This window comes from Mus caroli, chromosome 3 (genome assembly GCF_900094665.2).
Source record: "Mus caroli chromosome 3, CAROLI_EIJ_v1.1, whole genome shotgun sequence".
NCBI classification, from domain to species: Eukaryota; Metazoa; Chordata; class Mammalia; order Rodentia; family Muridae; genus Mus; species Mus caroli.
This window is the reverse complement of record NC_034572.1, coordinates 106959101-106983072: the sequence shown is the minus strand read 5'-3', so window position 1 is coordinate 106983072 and position 23972 is coordinate 106959101. Positions and strand designations below refer to the sequence as shown.

The 23972-nt window shown below is 36.7% G+C and overlaps 2 pseudogenes; both read left to right on the top strand.

The window, feature by feature from the left end:
* Window positions 1-1654: 1654 nt before the first annotated feature.
* Window positions 1655-2451, top strand: LOC110291482 (annotated as a pseudogene).
* Window positions 2452-3947: 1496 nt separating this feature from the next.
* LOC110291908 lies at window positions 3948-5768 on the top strand (annotated as a pseudogene).
* Window positions 5769-23972: the final 18204 nt, after the last annotated feature.

Here is a 23972-nt window from a genome sequence, read left to right as displayed (position 1 = left end):
CTAAAGGAAACTGCAACCCTATAGGTGGAACAATATGAACTAATCAGTACCCTGGAGTTCTTGTCTCTAGCTGCATATGTATCAAAAGATGGCCTAATAGGCCATCACTTGAAAGAGAGGCCCATTGGACTTGCAAACTTTATATGCCCCAGTACAGGGGAACGCCAGGGCCAAAAAGGAGTAGTGGGTGCGTAGGGGTTGGGGGGAGGGTATGGGGGACTTTTGGTATAGCATTGGAAATGTAAACGAGCTAAATACCTAATAAAAATGGAAAAAAAGTCGATTTTATTCAATTTTAGAACAGCTATTCCAGCTTGTTTCTTCTGACCATTTGCTTTTCAGCCTTTTACTCTGAAATAGTGTCTGTCTTTGTTACTGAGGTGGGTTTCTTGTATTCAGCAAAATGTTGGGTCCTGTTTACATATCTATTCTCTTAGTATATGGTTTTTTATTTGGGAACTGAGTCAATTGATATTAAGAGGTATTATGGAAAAGTAATTGCTGCTCCCTGTTATTTTTGTGGTTAGAGGTGTAATTATTTTTATGTGGCTATCTTCTTTTTGTTTGTTAAAAAAAGATTATTTTCTTGCTATTTCTAGGGTGTAGTTTCCCTCCTCACGTTAGTCCGTTTATTATCCTTTGAAGGACTGGATTTGTGGACAGATATTCTGTAAATTTGTTCTTGTTTTGGAATATCTTGGTTTCTCCACCTATGGTAATTGACAGTTTTGCTCAATACAGTAGCCTGGTCTGGCCTTTGTATTCTTTTAGTGTGTGTATGACATCTGTCCATGATCTTCTGGCATTCATATTCTGTTGAGAAGTCTGTTGTAATTATGATAGGTCTACCTTTATATGTTACTTGACCATTTTTTTCTTACTGCTTTTAATATTATTTCTTTGTTTTGTGCATTTGGTATTTTGATCATTATGTGACAGGGGAGGGGATATCTTTTCTGGCCCAATGTATTTGGAGTCCTGTAAGGCTGTTTTGTTTTGTTTTGTTTTGTTTTATATTCATGGGCATCTCTTTCTTTAGGCTATGGAGGTTTTCTTCTATAATTTTGTTGAAGATATTTACTGGCTCTTTAATTTGAGAATCTTCACTCTCATCTTGAATTATCCTTATAAACTTTTTTTTCTAGCTCATTTCCTAGCATAGATAATTGTAAAGCAAGTGATATTATTCTGTATTAATAGAATGCAAATACCTAAATATATTAGAAATTTGGAGTATTCAGATAGATGGTAGACATCCAAAATATGTTGATTCATACAATAAGGCTAACCTGGTTTTGTTTATCCTCATGATACTTATCATTAAATCCTCATGATACTTATTAAATTATTAACTCTGATTATAAGATACATAAGACTCAAATAACTTATTTTTAAGACAACACAGTTAGGGCAGTGAAGGATTTGTTTCCATAGCAAATAAAATTATTTTTTGAATATTTATATCAGTAATTTGTTTACTTATCATGCTGGAAGCCCCAAGTTCTATGTCAAGCAGTTTATAAAATGTGATATATCAGGCGCAGGGCACTGGGGATTCCATGTGTTTTTGCTGAACTTGTAAAGGAGACACCTGAATGGTGGATTAACACGAACCTGTGGGCAGCCTCATCGCTGAGAACATTGGATTTTCACCCTAGTCCAGCAGCTCTGCTGCTCACATAGATACAGATGAATGAAGACCCCCTTCGGTAAGACACCTGGCCAGCGGTCCAGAGCTGATGCAGGCCATGCTGGAGTATCTGCAAACATGATGAAGAAGAGGACATCTCACAAAAAAACATTGGACCAGTGTGGGACCAAGCAAGCCTGTGTCCCAACCCCGGTGGAATATCGTAGGCTGCAGGATCCAGCATGGGTGGAGAGAGGCCAATGGCCCTGTTGCCCAGTGGAAGGGGATGGTCCTGGACCAGGTGCCTGTGAATCCTCCCCTGTATCTTATAAAGTACGATGGATTTGACTGTGTTTATGGACTAGAACTTAAGGATGAAAGAGTTTCTGCACTGGAAGTTCTCCCTGATAGAGTTGACGATTCGCCTCCAGCAGAAAGGGAGCCAGGAGAAGTTGTGGACAGCCTGGTAGGCAAGCAAATGGAATATGACAAAGAAGACAGCTCGAAAAGGATTGGCATGGTCATCCACCAAGTAGAGGCCAAGCCCTCTGTCTATTTCATCAAGTTTGATGACGACTTCCATATTTACGTCTACGATTTGGTGAAAATATCCTAGATGTCATCACAAAGTTTGCCAAATATGTGGAACTATTAAATGTATAATTTGTAGACATAAAGACTTGATTGCTTTCCAGTTTAATGAAAGCTTAGATGTCCCTGCAAACCCACAATCTCGACCAGCAGAGCTGGTGTTGTTCTGAATAGTGCAGACTGATTCGAACACAAGGTATCTGTGAGGGGAGTCCTCCCTCTTCAAAGCATCTGTGGAGGGGGTCTTCTCTCTTACAAGAAGGCTGTCTGTTGGGGGTTACAAGCAAGGTGGTAAAAGTTAAGCTAGTATCATAGTTATTTAAACCTGGATAGATTGTAACCATTTTCCCTTCACTTTGACACTGTCTTATTCTGCTGCCACATTGCAAGCATAGTTTGTTATTTTTGTTACTGCCTTTTTGAGAGATTATGTATCTATATAGCTACCTGTCTATATATGCATCTGTGTGCCTATGTATATATTATACACACACAGAGGCACTCACCGCTGGCATTCCTTTCCTTGGGGATTGGGATGGGGGTGATAATGTTTTCTCCAGTTCAACAGGAGTGCTTGACCCAAGTCAGTCATATTTATAATATGCCTGCTCTTTGTTTAAAATTAAATTTGGGCACAGGAAGCACACAGAGACATTTAGGTTGTTTAAAAGTCAGAATTTCTGAGTACCATTTCAGTCTGGAGGCTTTTAGCTGAGTCCAGGTATAAATTAGTCATAAACAGTCAATGACCCACAGTAGACTTTAGTAAACTGTTGAGAAATCTGGGTAAAAGGCTGCCTTCAATTCTAAGCTTTTTTTTTTTTTTTTTTGTGGATTTTGTTGTTATTATTTGTTTCTGTTGTTGTTTACTCTTTAATCGTAAGTACTTTTAAACCCAGAACCCAGGTCCTTGGTTCACATTCAATAATAAAGATGTGTTTTTAGATGGCAAAAAAAAGTGATATATCCCTATAAACTCAATCCTTAGGAAGTAAACACAGGAGAATCAGAAGTTCAAGGTCATTGTCTGCTCTTTCATTTTTCATGCCAGCTTGCTATATAGAGATCCTGTTTAAACAATTGCTCCAAAATAACCCCCCACCCCCAAAATAAAACAAAATCTTAGTATATGTTATTTTTAACAAGGTGCCTGTGTACACATACTATTTTTCACTTACCCAGACATGAAATAAAATTATATAAAATAATTTCAAATAGTTGCCTTTATGTTGACAAGTTTAAAATATTGAAACTTAAGGTTTTTATTCAAACAATGCTTTCCTCGACACACTGGGCACATGTTTTGAAATGTGTATCAAGTATTATTTGAATATATTAATGTGAATTGTCACATTACTGTGTAGATTTATAAAGCAAATCATTGTAGAGATAAATGGATGCGATTTTATGTTTTTCTTTTGCTTAAGATCTATTCCTAGATTATACAAATATAAAATAGAGTTGTACAAATCACATTGCCATTAAACTAAATTCATCTGATGTTGAATGTCAATTTAGTAACAATGCAGTGATAAAATGTCCTTGAATGTTTTCTATTTATAGAGTAAAATTGATGTGTAGTTAATAATGCCATTTTTTTATCTTTGTGATATTATTCTTAACTTTGATTTACTTTAACATCAGAGTTTTCAGCAAGGCATATGCTAAAAAGATAATTTATTATATACTTCTAAAGTCATTACATGAGGTAACAATATTACTGAACATGGCTAAAATTATCAACCAGGTATATATTTTTAGCAGGATGCCTGGTCTTTTTGGTGAGTTAATTAGCATTTTTACAATGGTAATTACTGTGATGATGCCCTCTATTAGGCATATAGGTGAAGCATTCATTTGCGGTCTTAACATAAATTGGCTTAGCTAGTACTCCAGTAAAGTAAAATTTTTTTCTATATATCAAGCACCAAAAATTAAAAGTATTATACTATTGTAAGACTCAGACAACATATAGTCACACTTTAGTAGTAAAAACAAAGGGTATTATATTATTGTTATAGTAGGGCAATATATAGTTAAATAAATCATGAGTAATTTGTTGCCATGCAATTACTCATTCCAAACTTTAACACCAGTTAATTATTTCTGATTGTTCTATGAATTGATGTGGTTCAGCTAGATAATTTGTGTGTGTGTGTGTGTGTGTGTTTTACTGGTCCATTTAGTACTGATTGTAAGAACATTTACTGCATACTCACAAGGACTGGCATTTGTTACTCAGAATTCATGTAACAACCCATGTATTCTGCATACACCTGTAATGCAGGTCCATTGTGATAGGGTATAAGAGAACCAATTGGGCTTGCTGTCTTCCAGTATACAGAGACCATAGTAGCTCCAGTTTCAGAGAAATACCCTGCCTCAGAATAGGCAGAGAGTGATAGAAGGAAACACCTGATGCCCTCTTCTGATCTCCACATGCATATACATGTGCACCCACTCACACAAACACATACATATTTTAAAAACCTTAAAATAAAAATTTTCAGGGGGTATTGTGAATGTTTGTGAGTTTTGTATGATTGACAGAGAATTTATTGTAAAACTGAAAAAAAATCTTATATATTTAACATAGAAAAATTTTCTAGAATTTTGGTGTCATTGGAGCAAATTTACAAGAAGTTTGTGTAGTACTGTAGTTTATAATAGAGGTAAATGTCATCCATCTTGTTCATAGTATAAGATAATATTGTTTCCAGGAAACCAGACCCTTATGGTTAATATAGAGGGCATTAAGACATTGCCAGATGATCAAACAGAAGTTGTCATTATGCTGTTAAGCATTCTCCAAATGACACTTTAAGAAGAGTTTCAGTGACAACAGTGTTAAAACACAGCTGCAGTAGCTGAGAGTGACCCTTTTTATGACCAGAACCAAATTGTCTCTTGCTCAGATCAAACAGCTATTGTAGATCCCACCTGCTAGTGTTGATTATATTATTTGGAAACAGGCCAAAATGAGTATTTCCAATGGTGAAAAATCAATCCTATACCAAGGGTGAGTTTCAAAGAACTACTTCGAAGACTGAAGTTTCAAGATTATATGACTAACAAGCATCAGACCAGATTAGATATTATATCTGAAAATATTCCTGAACTACAAAAGAATCAAATTACAAGTATGGCCAAAATAGCACAAGAAGAAACATAGGGATCTCTCTCACAGAACATTATAGGTTCTAATCCAAACAAGAAATCAAATGGACAAGTAGCTACTACACTATGCTGATGAAGACCAGTTATGGGTTCAGCTAGATAACTATTCAGGGAAAAGTAAATGCACCTACTTAGTTCTTAGGTCAAATAAATGAGTTATGTTCCAAATCATATCAGGATACAGAATCATTTTGGAGCTGTGAAATCTGAAGAAACAGATTACATATATACAAACTCTTATGTAAAATAAACAGCTTTTAAAACAACAGAAAGGCCTTAGCCAATTAATGATCATTGTTAAAGATGACTAAAAGATATAAAACTGGTAGCAGATGGACTGGAAGAAACTATTCTTAGCAGAGGCAGATAACCATTTACAAACTTGTGACCATGGTTCATAAAATGCTTGTTTTGTTTTGTTTTCTTTTCTTTTTTCTGCATCTTGCCTTCCCCAAATTGGCCACATGAACTGGGAAAAGAATTATTTTCCTTCCTGGGATGTTTGTGGCTACTGAGAAATTACTGTACATAAGATTGGAAAAGTTCGCCTACCATCTTCCTTCTGAGCCCAGCAGAGGTCGCTAAGGGCTCCAGAGTGCTCTCCATACTGCAGGACCTTGGGATCACCTTGGGATCACAGGTAACTAGAACTCAACATTAGCTCCAAAGAATTGCTGAGGGTCTTGTGCCAGCAGGAACAGGGACAAAGGAACCCCGCCCTACCAGAGGCTGGGATCCATTCATGTCAGGGGCCAGCCCTTCTTTCTTCTGTGTGAACCCAGCTGAGGGCTTCTAGGACACCAGAGGACTCTCCACTCTGCAGGATCCCTAACACACCCAGGACCTTCTGATCACCTGAGATCACATGGGCGATTGAAGCAACAGAGCTTCTTGTACAGGGTCCAATTGGGTCTTCATCTTCAGCAAGGAGGTGGAGCTGAGACCCACACCCCTGGGCATATTCCTTGCCAGAGGAGAGTAGGCCTATAGGGAAGGTTCTTACCCCAGAACTCAGAAGGTAGATCAGAGCTCCAGACTGCTGGACACCTGCCCTGAAAGAAGAGAGCTTGCCTGCAGAGAGTGCTCTGACCACTGGAACTCAGGTGAGAGTTGGACTCCCAGGAGTGCTGACAGAGGCTAACAGAATCACAGGAGGATCAAGCTCCAACCAGAGACAGCTTGAACGTTAACACCAGAGATTTCCAGATGGCGAAAGGCAAATGTAAGAATCTTACTAATAGAAACCAAGAACACTGGGAATCATCAGAACCCAGTACACCCACCACAACAAGTCCTGGATACTCCAAAACACCCGAAAAGCAAGACACAGATTTAAAATCATATCTCATGTTAGTGGTAGAAGATTTTAAGAAGGACATTAATAACTCACTTAAAGAAATACAGGAGATCACTATTAAACAGGTAGAAGCCCTTAAAGAGGAAGCACAAAAATCCCTCAAGGAATTACAGGAGAATACTGCTAAACAAGTAGAAGCCCTTAAAGAGGAAACACAAAAATCCCTCAAGGAATTATAGGAGAACACTGTTAAACAGGTAGAAGCCCTTAAAGAGGAAGCACAAAAATCCCTCAAGGAATTACAGGACAATACTGCTAAACAACTAGAAGTCCTTAAAGAGTAAACACAAAAATCCCTCAAGGAATTACAGGAGAACACTGCTAAAAAGGTAAAAGTCCTTAAAGAACTACAGGAAAACGATGCTAAACAGGTAGAAGAAACACAAAAATCCCTTAAGGAATTACAGGAAAACACAACCAAACAGGCAATGGAATTGAACAAAACCATTCAGATATAAAAATGGAAGTAGTAACAATGAAAAAATCCCAAAAGAAGACAACTCTGGAGATAGAAACCCTAGGAAAAAAAGCAGGAACCTTAGATGTGAGCATCAGCAACAGAATACAAGAGATAGAAGAGAGAATCTGAGATGCAGAAGATTCCATAGGGAACATGGACACAACAATCAAAGAAAATGAAAAATGCAAAAAGATCCTAATTCAAAACATTCAGAAAATCCAGGGAACAATGAGAAGGCCAAAAATATGGATAATAGGAGTAGATGAGAATAAAGATTTTCAACTTAAAGAGCCGTCAAATATCTTCAACAAAATTATAGAAGAAAACTTCCCGTACCTAAAAGGGAACATACCTAACCTAACCTCCATGAACATACAAGCCTATAGAACTCCAAATAGACTAGACCAGAAAAGAAATTCCTCCCAACACATAAAAATCAGAACAACAAATGAACTAAATAAAGACAGGATATTAAAAGCAGTAAGGGAAAAAGGTCAAGTAACATACAAAGGCAGGCATATTGGAAATACTCCAGACCTCTCTCCAGAGACTATGAAAGCCAGAAGATCCTGGACAGATGTTATACAGACACTAAGGGAACACAAATGCCAGCCCAGGCTACTATACCCAGCAAAACTCTCAATTTCCATAGATGGAGAAACCAAGGTATTCCATGACAAAACCAAATTCACACAATATCCTTCCACCAATCCAACCCTTCAAAGGATAATAAAGGGAAAACCCCAACTCAAAGATGGAAACTTCACCCCAGAAAAAGCAAGAAAGTAATCCTTTAACAAAACTAAAAGAAGACAGACACAAGAACAAATTCACAACTTTAACAACAAAATGACAGGAAGCAACAATTACTTTTCATTGATTTCTCTTAACATCGATGGACTCAATTCCCCAATAAAAAGACATAGACTAACAGACTGGCTACACAAACATGACCCAACATTTTCCTGTTTACAGGAAACCCATCTCAGGGATAAAGAGAGCCACCATCTCAGAGTAAAAGGTTGGAAAATAATTTTCAAGCAAATGTTCCAAAGAAACAAGCTGGAGTAGCCATTCTTCTATCGAATAAAATTGACTTTCAAACCAAAGTTATCAAAAAAGACAGGGAGGGGCACTTCATACTCATCAAAGATAAAATCTAACAAGATGAACTCTCAGTTCTAAATATCTATGCTCCAAATGCAAGGGCAGCCACATTCATTAAAGAAACTTTAGTAAAGCTCAAAGCACACATTGCACCTTACACAATAATAGTGGGAGACTTCAACACCTCACTCTCACCAATGGACAAGTTCTGGAAAGAGAAACTAAACAGAGACAGATGGACACTAACAGAAGTTATAAAACCAATGGATTTAACAGATATCTACAGAACATTTTAAACTAAAACAAAAGGATATAACTTCTCAGCACCTCATGGTATCTGCTCCAAAAAAGACCATAAAATCATTCACAAAACAGGCCTCAACAGATACAAAAATATTGAAATTATCCTATGCATCCTATCAGATCACCACGGACTAATGCTGATCTTCAATAACAGCATAAATAATAGAAAGCCAACATTCACATGGAAACTGAACAGCACTCTCCTCAATGATACCTTGGTCAAGGAAGAAATGAAGAAAGAAATTAAAGACGTTTTAGAATTTAATGAAAATGAAGCCACAACATACCCAAATTTATGGGACACAATAAAAGCAGTCCTAAGATGAAAACACATAGCTCTGAGTGCCTTCAAAAAGAAACTAGAGAGAGCATACACTAGCAGTCTGACAGCACACCTAGAAGCTCTAGTACTAAAGAAAGCAAATTCACCAAAGAGGAGTAGAGGGCAGGAAATAATCAAACTCAGGGGTGAAATCAACCAAGTGGAAACAAAAAGAACTATTCAAAGAATCAACCAAACCAGGAGCTGGGTCTTTGAGAAAATCAACAAAATAGATAAACTCTTAGCCAGACTCATTAGAGGGCACAGAGGAAGTATCCTAATTAACAAAATCAGAAATGAAAAGGGAGACATAACAACAGATCCTGAGGAAATCCAAAATATCATCAGATCCGACTACAAAATGCTATATTCAACAAAACTGGAAAACTTGGATGAAATGGACAACTTCCTAGATCGATACCAGGTACAAAAGTTAAATCAGGATAGGATTAACGATCTAAACAGTCCCATTTCCCCTAAAGAAATAGAAGCAGTCATTAATAGTCTTCCAACCAAAAAAAAAAAAAAAAAAAAAAAAAAAAAAAGCCCAGGAACGGATAGGTATAGTGCAGAGTTCTATCAGACCTTCAATGAAGACCTAATTTCAAATCTCCTCAAACTATTCCACAAAATAGAAACAGAAGGTACTCTACCCAATTCATTATATGAAGCCACAGTTACTTTGATACCCAAACCACACAAAGATTCAACAAAGAAAGACAACTACAGACCAATTTACCTTATGAATATCAATGCAAAAATACTCAAGAAAATCCTTGCAAACCGAATCCAAGAACACATCACAGCGACCATCAATCATTACCAAGTAGACTTCATCCCAGGGATGCAGGGATGGTTTAATATATAGGAATCTATCAATGTAATCCACTATATAAACGAACTCAAAGACAAAACAACCACATGATCATCTCATTAGATGCTGAGAAAGCATTTGAAAAAAATCCAACACCCCTTCACGATAAAAGTCATGGAAAGATCAGGAATTCAAGACCCATACCTAAATAAAATAATACTAATATACAACAAACCAGTAGCCAACATCAAAGTAAATAGAGAGAAGTTGGAAGCAATCCCACTAAAATCAAGGAGTAGACAAGGCTGGCTACTATTCAATATAATACTTGCAGTCCTAGCCAGAGCAATTCGACAACAAAATTAGATCAAGGGGATACAAATTGGAAAGGAAGAAGTCAAAATGTCACTATTTGCAGATGATATGATAGTATATATAAATGACCCTAAAAATTCCACCAAAGAATTCCTAAACCTGATAAACAGCTTCAGTGCAGTAGCTGGATATAAAATTAACTCAAACAAATCAATGGCCTTTCTCTACACAAAGGATAAACAGATTGAAAAAGAAATTAGGGAAACAACACCCTTCACAATAGTCACAAGTAATATAAAATACCTTAATGTGACTCTAACTAAGGAAGTGAAAAATCTGTATGATAAGAACTTCAAGTCTCTGAAGAATGAAATTTAAGAAGCTCTCAGAAGATGGAAAGATCTCGCATGCTCATGGATTGGCAGGATTAATATAGTAAAGATGGCTATCCTGCCGAAAACAATCTACAGATTCAATGCAATCCCCATCAAAATTCCAACTCAATTTTTCACTGAGTTAGAAAGGGCAATTTGCAAATTCATCTGGAATAATAAAAAACCTAGGATAGTAAAAACTATTCTCAACAATAAATGAACCTCTGGGGGAATTACCATGCCTTACCTCAAGCTGTATTACAGAGTAATTGTGAAAAAAACAAAACAAACAAACAAAAAAACAACTGCATGGTACTGGTACTGCAGCAGACAGGTAGATCAATGGAATAGAACTGAAGACCCAGAAATGAACCCACACACCTATGGTCACTTGATCTCTGACAAGGGAGCTAAAACCATCCAGTGGAAAAAGGACAGCATTTTCAACAAATGATGCTGGCACAACTGGCAGCTATCATGTTTAAGAATGGGAATTGATCCATTCTTATCTCCTTGTAATATGGTCAAGTCTAAGTGGATCAAGGAACTGCACATAAAACCAGTGACACTGAAATTTATAAAGGAGAAAGTGGGGAAAACCCCCAAAGATATGGGCACAGGGGAAAATTTCCTAAACAGAACAGCAATGGCCCGTGCTGTAAGATCAAGAATAGACAAATGGGACCTCATAAAATTGCAAAGTTTCTGTACAGCAAAAGATACTGTCAATAAGACAAAAAGGCCACCAACAGATTGGGAAAGAATTTTTACCAATCCTAAATCTGATAGGGGACTAATATCCATTATATACAAAGAACTCAAGAAGCTGAACTCCAGAAATTCAAATAACCCCATAAAAATGGGGTACAGAGCTAAACAAAGAATTCTCAATTGAGGAATACAGAAGGGCTTAGAACCACTTGAAAAAATGTTAAACATCCTTAATCATCAGGGGGATGCAAATCAAAACAACCCTGATACCTCACACCAGTCAGAATGGCTAGGATTAAAATTTCAGGTGACAGCAGATGTTGGCAAGGATGTGGAGAAAGAGGAACGCTCTTCCATTGCTGGTGGGATGGAAAGCTGGTACAACCACTCTGGAAATCAGTCTGGTGGTTCCTCAGAAAACTGGAAATAGTACTATTGGTAGATCCAGCAATATCTCTCCTTGGCATATACCCAGAAGATGTTCCAACTGGTAATAAAGACACATGCTCCACTATGTTCATAGTAGCCCTATTTATAATAGCCAGAATTTGGAAAGAACCCAGATGTCCCTCAACAGAGGAATGGATACAGAAAATGTGGTCCATTAACACAATGAAGTACTACTCAGCTATTAAAAACAATGAATTTATGAAATTCTTGGGCAATTGGATGTATCTGGAGGATATCATCCTGAGTGAGGTAACTCAATCACAAAAGAAGTCACTTGATATGCACTCACTGATAAGTGGATATTAGCCCAGAAACCTAGAATACCCAAGATACAACTTCCAAAACACAAGACAATCAATAAGGAAGACCTATGCGTGGACACTTCATTCCTCCATAGAATAGGGATTAAAATATCCATGGAAGGAGTTGCAGAGAGAAAGTTTGGAGCTAAGATGAATGGATGCACCATGCCGAGATTGCCCCACCTGGGGGTCCATCCCATAATCAGCCACCAAAAGCAGACACTATTGCATATGCCAGCAAGATTTTGCTGAAAGGACCCTGATATAGCTGTCTCCTGTGAGGCTTTGCCAGTGCCTGGCAAATACAGAAGTGGATGTTCACAGTCATCTTTAGAATGGAAAACAGGGCCCCCAATATAGGAGCTAGAGAAAGTACCCAAGAGCTGAAGGGGTGTGCAACCCTATAGGTGGAGCAACAATACGAAATAATCAGTACCCCCCAGAGCTCGTCTCTAGCTGCATATGTAGCAGAAGATGGCCTAGTCAGCCATCATTTGTAAGAGACCCTTTGGTCTAGCAAACTTTATATGCCACAGTACAGGGGAACACCAGGGCCAAGAAGTGGGCGTGAGTGTGTAGGGGAGCAGGGCAGGCTGAGGGTATAGGGGAATTTTGGGATAGCATTTGAAATGTAAATGAAGAAAATATCTAATTAAAAAAAAGAAAAGAAACGTTTGGAAAAGTTCACCATAAAGCTCTTAAAAGAGAATCTTTGAAAAATTTATATTTAAAATTGAATTTATTTTAAAAAAGCTATACAATTATACAAAGTATATGCACTATTATACATTTTAAGACAATGTTAAGCATAGCTACATTGCTTAATGATTAATATCAGTTCTTTTTTCTTTAATATTATGTGAAACATAACTACTTCCTACATAGCAAATTAAACTGTGATTACTTGACCATTGGACATTATGCTTACTAGTGTAAATGCACTTCAGTTTTTATATTTATAATATCATCTCTGGGAGATAAAACAAAAAACAAAACAAAACCCAAAGTATTTAATGATTTATATGGTTTTCTTTTTTGCTGTACAAAGACTTGAAAATATGTTTTTATATTAGTATATTGATTTGGAACTTAGAAAACATACCTAGCCAATTAGAATAAAACAAAGTCATCATATTTTGCAAATATATTAAAAAACTTTTTATTTACAAAAATGAAAGCTTTAAAATTAATTGTTAATTTGTAATTTAATACAAACAACAAGAGAAGATAATACTACCTTTATGATTTTACCTTTGATTAAAAATCAATTGTACATAGCTTTATTGTTATCAGTCTATTCACCTATCTACTTACCTACTATCTACATATCTACGTATCTATGTATCTATCTATCTGTCTATCTATCTATAATCTATCTATTTATCTATTGACTAATCTTACGTAAATATGAAGTGATATGATGCATTAAGGCTTTATCATAGAACCTTTTTGTTGTTTGAGTCCCTCTTCCTTTGGTGTAGGTTTCCTTCAACTTTCCAAGTTGAAGCCTCTACTTGTAAGTTCATTTCCTGCTTCGCACCACTGGTATCTGGCTATTACCCTCCCAACCCCCTACCAATGCTCCATTTATACTTTTGTGATTACTGGGATTACTCCATGTTGTCTACCCACATCTGAAAAAGTGGACCTAGGAATCCCAGATGAGATATAGTATGTGGAGTCTGTATTTGTGGATCTCTGTTATCTCACACAATATTTTTTTCCAAGTCTATTTAATTAACTGCAAAGTTTATGATTTCCCTTTTCATGTAGCTGAATAATATTTCATTGTGTATAGTACTCCTTTGTGTTCCACATTTTTCTCATCCACTTATCTGTTGAAGGACATTAGATTTATTTCCATTTCTCAATATTGTGAATATGGTGACAATGAGCAAGCATCTTTGGAGTAGAATGTCAAGACCTTTAGGCATATGCCAATTAGTGACTTATATTGAAGATCTGTTTTTAGATTTTTAAAGATCCTCCATACAGATTCCCAGAGCTACTGAACCAATTTCTGTCCACACCAAGTGTTTCTCTTTCTCTACAACCTAGTTATAATTTATTGCCCATTGTTTTCTTGACACGGACTTTGAGATTGGGAACCGAGTAAACCTCAAAGATGTTTTAATTAACATTTCTCTGATAACTAAGGATGAGGAACACCTTTGAGATACTACTTAGGCAGTCTTCTATTGAAAACTTTATGTTTAGATCCTCAGCCCATTTTTGGAGGTGATCATTTGTTTGCTTGACACTTATTTCTTGTTATTTATATATTATTGGTAGAAATCCTTTGTCTGATGTATAGCTACAAATATTCTTGCTCATTCCGTGAATTTCTTTTTCACTCAACGAATTGTTTCCTTAGTTGTACAAAAGCTTCATTAGTTTTATGAGGTCCCAGTTGTCAGTTACTGGCATTAGTTCTGAAGAAACTTAAGCCACAGGAGTCAATAAAACTTCCCATCTGGATTAAAATCCCAGTAAAGATTTTCAAAACTTCTTTAGAAGAGTTGGTCATGGTAGTCCAAGGGACCCCTAAAACAATATAGTTTACTTATATATGCTTTATTGAATCACAGGGTTGAGGCCACCCTCTGTTGCTGAAGCCACCACATACTTAGGACATGTGAGTCAGATGAGTAGAATTGAGAATGGCATAAAAGTCTCTTTCTTGTGGTCTAGCTTTCATGTTCTTAGAAAATAATGTATAAACTGCCATGTGAGGGAAACAAATAGGCCCAGGGAACCACAATACTTATGAACCAAAGCAATTGCCAACCTGGCAAAATATTCATAAAGTTGCAAGAAATGACAATTACATGTTGGTAATTACAGTAGTCTAATTGGCTTTTTGGTCTACTCATGAGGTCTGAGGAAACATGGAAAAGGGTATAAATACTGAAAGAGCCAACATACCAGGAAATCTGCTGTGATACAGTCTCTCCTAAAAATGGTTGTATAAATTAGACTTGAGTATTATTTTTTATTGGCTAATTTCTTAATTTACATTTCAAATGTTATCCCTTTTCCCGATTTCACTCCCCAGAAATCCCCTATCCCATACCCCCTCCTCATGCTTCTATGACGGTGTGCCCCTATCCATCCACCCAATTCTTCCTTCCCACCCTCGAATTCCCCTACACTGGGGCATTGAACCTTCACAGGTCCAAGAGCCTATTCTCCCACTGATGCCTGACAAGGCCATCCTCTGCTACGTATATAGCTGGAGCCATGGGTCTCTCCATGTGTACTCCTTGGTTGGTGGTTTAGACCCTAGAAGCTTTGGTTGATTGATATTGTTGTTCTTCTTATGGGATTGCAAACCCCTTCAGCTCCCAGTCCTTTCTCTTGAATCCTCCCTTGGGGACTCTGTGATCAGTTCAATGGTTGGCTGTGAGCATCTACGTTTGTATTGGTAAGGCTCTGGCAGAGCCACCCAGGAGACAGTTATATCAGGCATCTGAGCTATGCAATTCTTGGCATCCAAAATAGTGTCTCCATTTGGTGACTATTTATGGGTTGGATCAAGGACACATGCTCCACTATGTTCATAGCAGCCTTATTTATAATAGCTAGAAGCTGGAGACAACCGTGATGTCCCTCAACAGATACAGAAAATGTGGTACATTTATACAATGGAGTGTTACTCAGCTATTAAAAGCAATGAATTCATGAAATTCTTAGGCAAATGGATGGAACTAGAAAATATCATCCTCTGTGAGGTAACCCAATCATAAAAGAACACACATGGCATGAACTCACTGATAAATAGATATTAGCCCAAAAGTGGAATATCTAAGATATAATTCACAGACCACATGAAGCTCAAGAAGGAAGATCAAAGTCTAGTTACTTCAGTTCTTAGAAAGGGGAACAAAATACTAACAGGAACAAATACGGAGACAAAGTATGGATCAAAGACTGAAAGAGAGACCATCCAGAGACTTGAGGAGTATTAATATCAGTGGGCATGTTAATTCAGAAGGGGAAATATTTTCGCTCTTTCTTATCCTTAGACAAAGAACTACAGGAAACTAATGACTACTGGAAGAAGGGTGAGAATCCTCTTCCATGGATGGATCCCATTATAGGTTATTATAGGTTATAGGTTAAATGTAGAGTTTATACACACTAATAAAAACACACTCACATGTATATATATATACATGAAAATTATATAATTTATAATATATTATATAATTATATAATATAATTTATAATTTATAACATATATTTATGCCTATACTCTAATAACAAATATAATTAAAGAAAAATGGGTATCCTTTAGAGTGGAGGACATTAGATTGTTTTAAGGAAGGGACTTGGTAGAGGGTAGGACTGGGGAAATGATGTAAATCCATTTCTGTTAAAAGCACTAATATAATGATGCCAGAATACTAAAAATTTTATAAACATATGGCAGGGAAATTTCATGCTAAAAATAATAATGGCTATATATGATAAACACTTTTTTCTATTCCATGTTAGTCTACCATAAAGTTATATACTGATAGAAATCTTAACTCAAGATTTTACAAAATAAAGAATTTAATCAGGAAATTTCTAATGCAAACATTTTAAAAAGTCCACTTAATATGGTTCAGAAATATTTTTCAATTAGAACAATTAGAGATTAAGAGGTGATTTCTAGCAATTTTCATATTTCACTATGACTAATGAGGCAATAAACTTCAGGAGCTGAGAGGAGTCAAGTTCACTTAGGAGATGAATCAGATAAACCAGGCAATGGCTTCAGAGAAGTCATGTGTTGCCCTCTATAATTAACTGGCTTATAATAAATTATTTATTTGTATGACCTAGATAATTTATCCTTTTGCTTCTGGAGTATACAGTTAAAACTGAAGTAGATTACTTAATTTTTTTCTACATAATGAAATGGCAACATAGAATATTTTCTGTGAAAATCAAGTGAAAAAATTAAATGTCTAATAAAGACATGATATATGTATTTTATGAATTTAACCAATTTCATCATTTCAATTTTGCCTATTATATGTTCTACAAAAATAATCATTTACCCCTACTAAAAGTATGCCTGTTTTCAAGTGAGAAATCAAGACCCTTCAGTAGGATTATTCGGTTCAAATTTTCATTTTTGACTTTAACAGATAGGTTAATTTTAATAACGGAGAACTAATTAAACTCAAAACTCTTTAAGTTTAAACTATGGCAGGCATATGCACATATTAGCAAGTGCTATAAGATAATGATACTTCAATAAATATAAATCTAATCAATGTTTTAAAGTGTATATTGGTAAAATAAATTATATTCATAGATTATATCAATTTTGAAGATTTATGAATTTCAAAAATACATTGGTCCAATGTTATTTCTTTTGCTATGAAACAATCTTGACAAAAAGGGAATGTGGTTACCTTTAGCTCATATATCTAGGTTATAGTCTCTCATTTTCAATAAGCTTCTCATGAAATTTCAAATAACACATCTGTAATGAAGAGCAAAGAGGAATGAACACACTAATGTTCACTTGCTTACTATTTTATTTTATTTCATTATTTAATTGAATATTTTCTTTATTTACATTTCAAATGTTATCCCCTTTTCTGCTTCCCCCTCTGAAAAACACCCTCACCCTATCCTCTCCCTCTTTCCCTTGGTCACCAACCCACCCACTCCCATGTCCTATCCCTGGCATTCCCCTACACTGGGGCATAGAGCCTTCACAGTACTAAGGGCCTCTCGTGCGCTATTGTCTCGCCAGCAAGAACACACACATGAACAACCGGATCCTTCTGCAGCAATTCTTTATTATGCTAGCTTCAGCATGAAGACGAAGACCCCGAGGCCCAAAAAGGCACTGCTTATATACACCTCAGTGCGACGTGTCCACACCTGATTGGCTGCGCTCTCAGCATACCCCGGGATGTGCAGTGACTTGGCGCGAACACACTCTTGCACATGCGCATATTGCTTGTTTACCAGTTAGGCCACATAGGCACAGCAGAAACCTGCACCATCTTATAATGGTGATTGCAGATTGATAGGGACGGCTTCCCACAAGGGCCTCTCCTTCCATTGATGTCTGAGTAGGCCATACTCTGCTACATATGCAGCTGGAGCCATGAGTCCTATTGTGTGTACACTTTGATTGGTGGTTTAGTCCCTGGGAGCTCTGGGGGTGGGGTGGGGTACTGGTTAATTCATATTGTTGTTCCTCCTATGGGGCTGTAAACTCCTTCTCTAGCTCCTTCATTGGGGAAGCTATGCTCAGTTCAATGGATGGCTGTTGAGCATCCACTTCTGTATTTGGCAGGTACTGGCAGAGCCTTTCAAGAGAGAGCTATATCAGGCTTCTGTCAGGAAGCACTTGTTGGCATACACAACAGTGTCTGGGTTTGGTGATTGTATATGGGATGCATCCCTAGGTGAGACCAATGGCTTGTGTTGTAAGACCAAGAATTGACAAATGGGACCTCATAAAAATTGCAGAGCTTCTGTAAGGCAAAGGACACTGTCAATAAGACAAAAAGGTCACCAACAGATTGGGAAAGATCTTTACCAATCCTACATCTGAAAGAGGGCTAATATCCAATATATACAAAGAACTCAAGAAGTTAGATTTCAGAGAACCAAATAACACTAATAAAAAATGGGGTACAGAGCTAAACAAAGAATTCTCAACTGAGGAATACCAAATGGCTGAGAAGCACCTAAAAAATGTTCAAAATCTTTAGTCATCAAGGAAATGCAAATCAAAACAACCCTGAGAATCCACCTCACACCAGCCAGAATGGCTAAGAACAAAAACTCAGGTGAGAGCAGATGCTGGTGAGGATGTGGAGAAAGAGGAATACTCCTCAATTGCTGGTGGGATTACAAGCTGGTATATCCTCTCTGAAAATCTGTTTGGTGGTCTTCAGAAAATTGGACATAGTACTACCCAAGGACCCAGCTATACCACTCCTGGGCATATATAGAAAAATGTTCACCATGCAACAAGCACACTTGCTCAACTATGTTCATAGCAGATTTATTTGTAATAGTCAGAAACTGAAAACAACCCAGATGTTCTTCAACCAAAGAATGAATAAAGAAAATACAATTCATTTACACAATGAAGTACTTCTCAGCTATGAAAACAATGAATTCATGATATTCTTAGGCAAATGGATAGACCTAGAGGATATCATCCTGAGTGAGGTAACCCATTCAGAAAAGAACTCACATGATATGCAATCACTGATAAGTGGATATTAGCCCAGAAGCTTGGAATACCCAAGCTACAATTAACAAACAACCTGAAACTCAAGAAGAAGGAACACCAAAGTGTGGATACTTCGATCCTTCTTAGAAGCAGGAACAAAACACCAATGGAAGGAGTTACAGATTCAAAGTGTGGAGCAGAGACTGAAGGAATGCTTTCTCTCTTTTTAAACCTTGATTTCTGTATTCTTATATAGTAAAAGACACCCTGCTTAGTGAATACTACCAATCATACTAGGTTGAGTCTCCCCATATCAATTTACTTAAAATTATGATAAGTAGATAGCAAAATGTCTAAAGTGAATTATTTTTGAAGAAAAATTGATATAAAGTTCATAGTTTACAATTCTGACTACTGCAAGTTTCAAGTAGCATTGTGCACAGAGTTCTTTTAAGGATTCTTTGGTTATATTACAACATTGAAATGAAATGAAAGGAAACGTGTTGCATCTAAATAAGGAACAGAATGAGCCTATGACAAGACAGAAAACAAGAAGGTGAGGAAGTCTACTCATTTTGTAATAGGTACATTTCATTTAAACCTAAGAAGCCTGGTTCTATTGGGAGACATTAATCTATTCAAGACATAGGGGGTCCACGGCCTCATCTACTTCTCATAGGCTCAACCTCTTAAATGTCTTATCCCTCACCACTGCTACACTGAGGATCTAGCTGCCATCACACAATCCTTGGAGGAAACAGCAGATGGGACACTAGGGGGATTATTCTTTCAGAAAAACTTCTGGAAGTTTTGGCTTCTAATCTTAGCAGATACTGATGTCCTTACGCTATTCTTCCTGAACTCTTGAATCTGTAAATCTAAATTATTAGATATATCTAGAAATGTCTGGAGCTAAGACAAAAGGATGGACCATCCAGAGAGTACCTCACCCGGGGATCCAACCCATAATCAGCCACCAAACCCAGATACTATTGCATATGCCAGCAAGTTTTTGCTGAAAGGACCCTGATATAGCTGTCTCTTGTGAGGCAAGGCCAGTGCCTGGCAAATACAGAAGTGGATGCTCACAGTCATCTATTGGAGGGAACACAGGGCCCCCAATGGAGGATCTAGAGAAAGTACCCAAGAGCTGAAGGGGTCTGCAACCCCAACAGTACAAACTAACCAGTACCCCCAGAGCTCGTGTCTCTAGCTGCATATGTAGCAGATGGCCTAGTCGGCCATCATTGGGAAGAGAGGCCCCTTGGTATTGCAAACATTATATGCCCCAGTACAGGGGAATGTCAGGGCCAAGAAGTGGGAGTGGGTAGGTACGGGAACAGCTGGGGGGGGTTGTATAGGGAACTTTCGGTACAGCATTTGAAATATAAATAAAGAAAATATATAATAATGATAATAATAATAATAATAATAATGAAAGATCTGTCTAGAAGCATGATGTGCTACGTTTGCCAATGAAGTGATAAATGCTGATTTTGGAATAGGGTTTTATGTGATCTCTGAAACAGATTTTAGAGTTGAGGCATTGCAAAGTGAAAAGTTTGGATCAGCAGGATGTTTCAGCATATAAAGGCAGTTGCTCTCAAACCTGTTGACTTGAGTTCAATTCACTGTCTTAGAATCAAATGGTAGAAGAAAATGGACTCTACAAGTTGTACTCTAACCTCTACATATGGACTGTGGCATGTCTACTCATGTTCTCCCAAACACACAATAAATAAATAAATGTAATATGAGGCGCTTGCAAAGGAGACCATCTTTAAAACAAAAATGATTCTACAAAATCCATATTAAGTGTCTAGGTAGAAAGACTAGAGAGTGAAAGGTTACGTTTCCCCTTTTTTCTAACATGCTTCTACTGTAATTTGAGCATTAAATGCAAAGGTACTATCTTCTCAGTTTTGTACCTTACAGTCTAAGCAATGGAGGTTAGAATATAGTTAGCTAGTTAAGTGCCCCACACAAGACTCAAAGCCTGGATCCACCAGTATCGTGTGTATGAGGGACAATTTTGACAGCATGGGCAGAATGGCAGGCCAGGAACTGCAACTTCAGAAAAGCATCTTAGACTTTGGAAACAGTGAATTTCATTGGCTACTATATTCCTTTCCTAGCCCTTTCAAGAGTTTTCTATGTCCTAAATTTATTTATTTATTTATTTATTTATTTATTTATTTATTTATTTATTTATTTATTTATTTAAGATCTAGTTGAGAGACTGAAAGGATTTACATCTGCATTGAACTTAAATTGATACCTCTTTTGATGTGACTGTTTTTTTTAACATTTATTTTCTTGGATAATATTCTTATGAATGGGTATAGGAATTTTTGTGTCTAATAACATTCTTTAGATTTGTATGACCTAAATAGCATAATGCTCAATACATTGGTTCCAATAAATATTCACTTAATTAGTAAAATAGAAAATGGGCGATATCTTAGGCCCGATGTATAGTATTTTTCATTCACTGATATTTTTTTCTTATTTTATTTTATATTTTTAATTGAAAATAGATTTTTTTGTCATATAATATATTCTTATTATGGTCTCCCCTCCATCAACTCCCCTCTACTTCTCTACCCACCCAAATTAACATTCATTGTCTCTCATTATAAAACAAGCAAGTATTTAAAAATAATAATAAAATAAAAATATAAATTAAAACAAACAATCTAGAATAGGACAAAAACACAAACTGAAGGAAAAGAGAAAAAGAAAAGAGTATAAGACATATATACTGTCAAGAGGCATCCTAGGACAAGCTAAAAACAAGGAAGTTATCATCCTGAGGTGTTCACCTTGGTGTAACAATCTATGATGGAACTCCGATAGGCAAGGCCCAGAAGAAAAACATTTTAGGAAAGTTTCCTGCTATTAATAAGCCTTTTCTGTTATTATTAAGCATATATAACAATATTATATATACAATATAATATTAAGCATATATACAATATTGTAACAGTATTAGCCCATCCTTTTGAATAGATTTCTGCAGAACAATGAAGATGTCTTATAGTGATGCTATAGACAAATAGATGACTTCTCAAATTTTTTATATTGATCCTATAAGAATTCCTAAAATTATATCAGTATTTATTAAGCTTTTTTTTTTTATAGTGCAACTGCTATTAGGTCCTTTCTGATAGTCAAAACTGTAATGAGAACTCTGCCAGTCTCTAAGTGTCACCAGTTAACTGCTTCTGAGCTAGAAATCAGGCCTTCTACTTCTCAGAGCACATTTCAAAATGTTGTAATACCATTAATCAAAGGTAGTCGATAGGGAAACCGATGACTTATTATAGGTGCTAGGGCAGTAGATAAAATATTGACCAGGACTATCAATATAAAACTTCCCTAATAACTTCGTTATGATTTTTAATTCTACATCAATCTGTGGAGCTGTGATAGGTGATGAATGTTTAGCCAGATAATTACTCCTAATGGATATGTGTATGAACATTCTCTGTTGTAGACATTTTGTTAGATTTATGATTTGAATTTATGTGTAAACGTGTGATGAACTCTTTACCATGTGATTACACATTCTGAAAGATCTATAAGTTCTGAGGACAAAGAGAAGAGGAAACTTTCTCACACTCACCCTCTCTCCTTATTCCCTTTTTTTTTTTTTTGCATTCTTCTTATCCTGCTTTTCTTAGATTCCACTTATCCCATTTTTTGTAGACCCTTTATCCCTGTTTTACTTACAAGCCCTTTCCCCATTCCCTTAGAGAGGTTTCATAGGAAACATTTTACAACTTAGAACTAAACATTAAAATCAGTTTTCAAAGTGTCCCCTTTTCTTCCTGCAACTTCAACTAGCAGCCTGAAAGTTAGAGCCGCACACTTCCTGTGTAGATAGATCAAAGGCTACTTTACTTAATCTCCAGCTGTTTTATGATGACGTACTAAACAGTTTCTCACCTCAGTGTTGTTCAGAAGCCAGGTCAGCAACTGAGGCAAAGCAATTTAGACAGGAAAGTGTTTTATTATTAAACAGGAATCCTAACTATCTAGTACTAAGTCGTACTTCCCCAAGCCCCTGCAGATGTTCTTCCACCTCTACTGCCTCAAGGAGAACAAGAACAAGAAAGAAGACCCACTGGGGCTGATCCCCTGCAATATTCAGAGACCGAGACAAAGACACACACATTTGCAAATTTGGAAATCTTATAAAAACACAAAACTGAATAACATAATGTTTACAAAGAAACTGTAAGGTTATTTTAAAGAAAGCCATGGCAAAATATGAAGCAAATGACATCAAAATTGTCTTTGAATTCATTTGTTTAGCTCATCTATTATTATTTGGCATGGTGCATGCCCTTAGGAGTTATTTGTAAACCTGGTGAAACAGTGCAAGAAAACCCATTTTTCATTTGTGGGAAGTTATCAATTCAATGTAGCTTCTGGTTTAGAATTAAGATCTGGTTTCCAATTCCCCTTAAGCCTGGGACTCTGTCTGGCCCATGCATGTTCAGGTCCTGTTCATGCTGCCAGATTTATAAGTGTGTCAGTCCTTTAGTGACTTTCTAGAAATCCTTGTTTTCTTATTCTGTTGGCATTTACAGTCTTTGTGCTTCTTTTTTTTTTTTTAGGTATTTTCCTCATTTAAATTTCCAATGCTATCCAAAAAGTCCCCAATACACTCCCTCCCCCCACTCCTCTACCCACCCACTCCCACTTTTTGGCCTTGGCGTTCCCCTGTATTGGGGCATATAGAGTTTGCAAGTCCAATGGGCCTCTCTTTCCAGTGATGGCCGACTAGGCCATCTTTTGATACATATGCAGCTAGAGTCAAGAGCTCTGGGGTACTGGTTAGTTCATAATGTTGTTC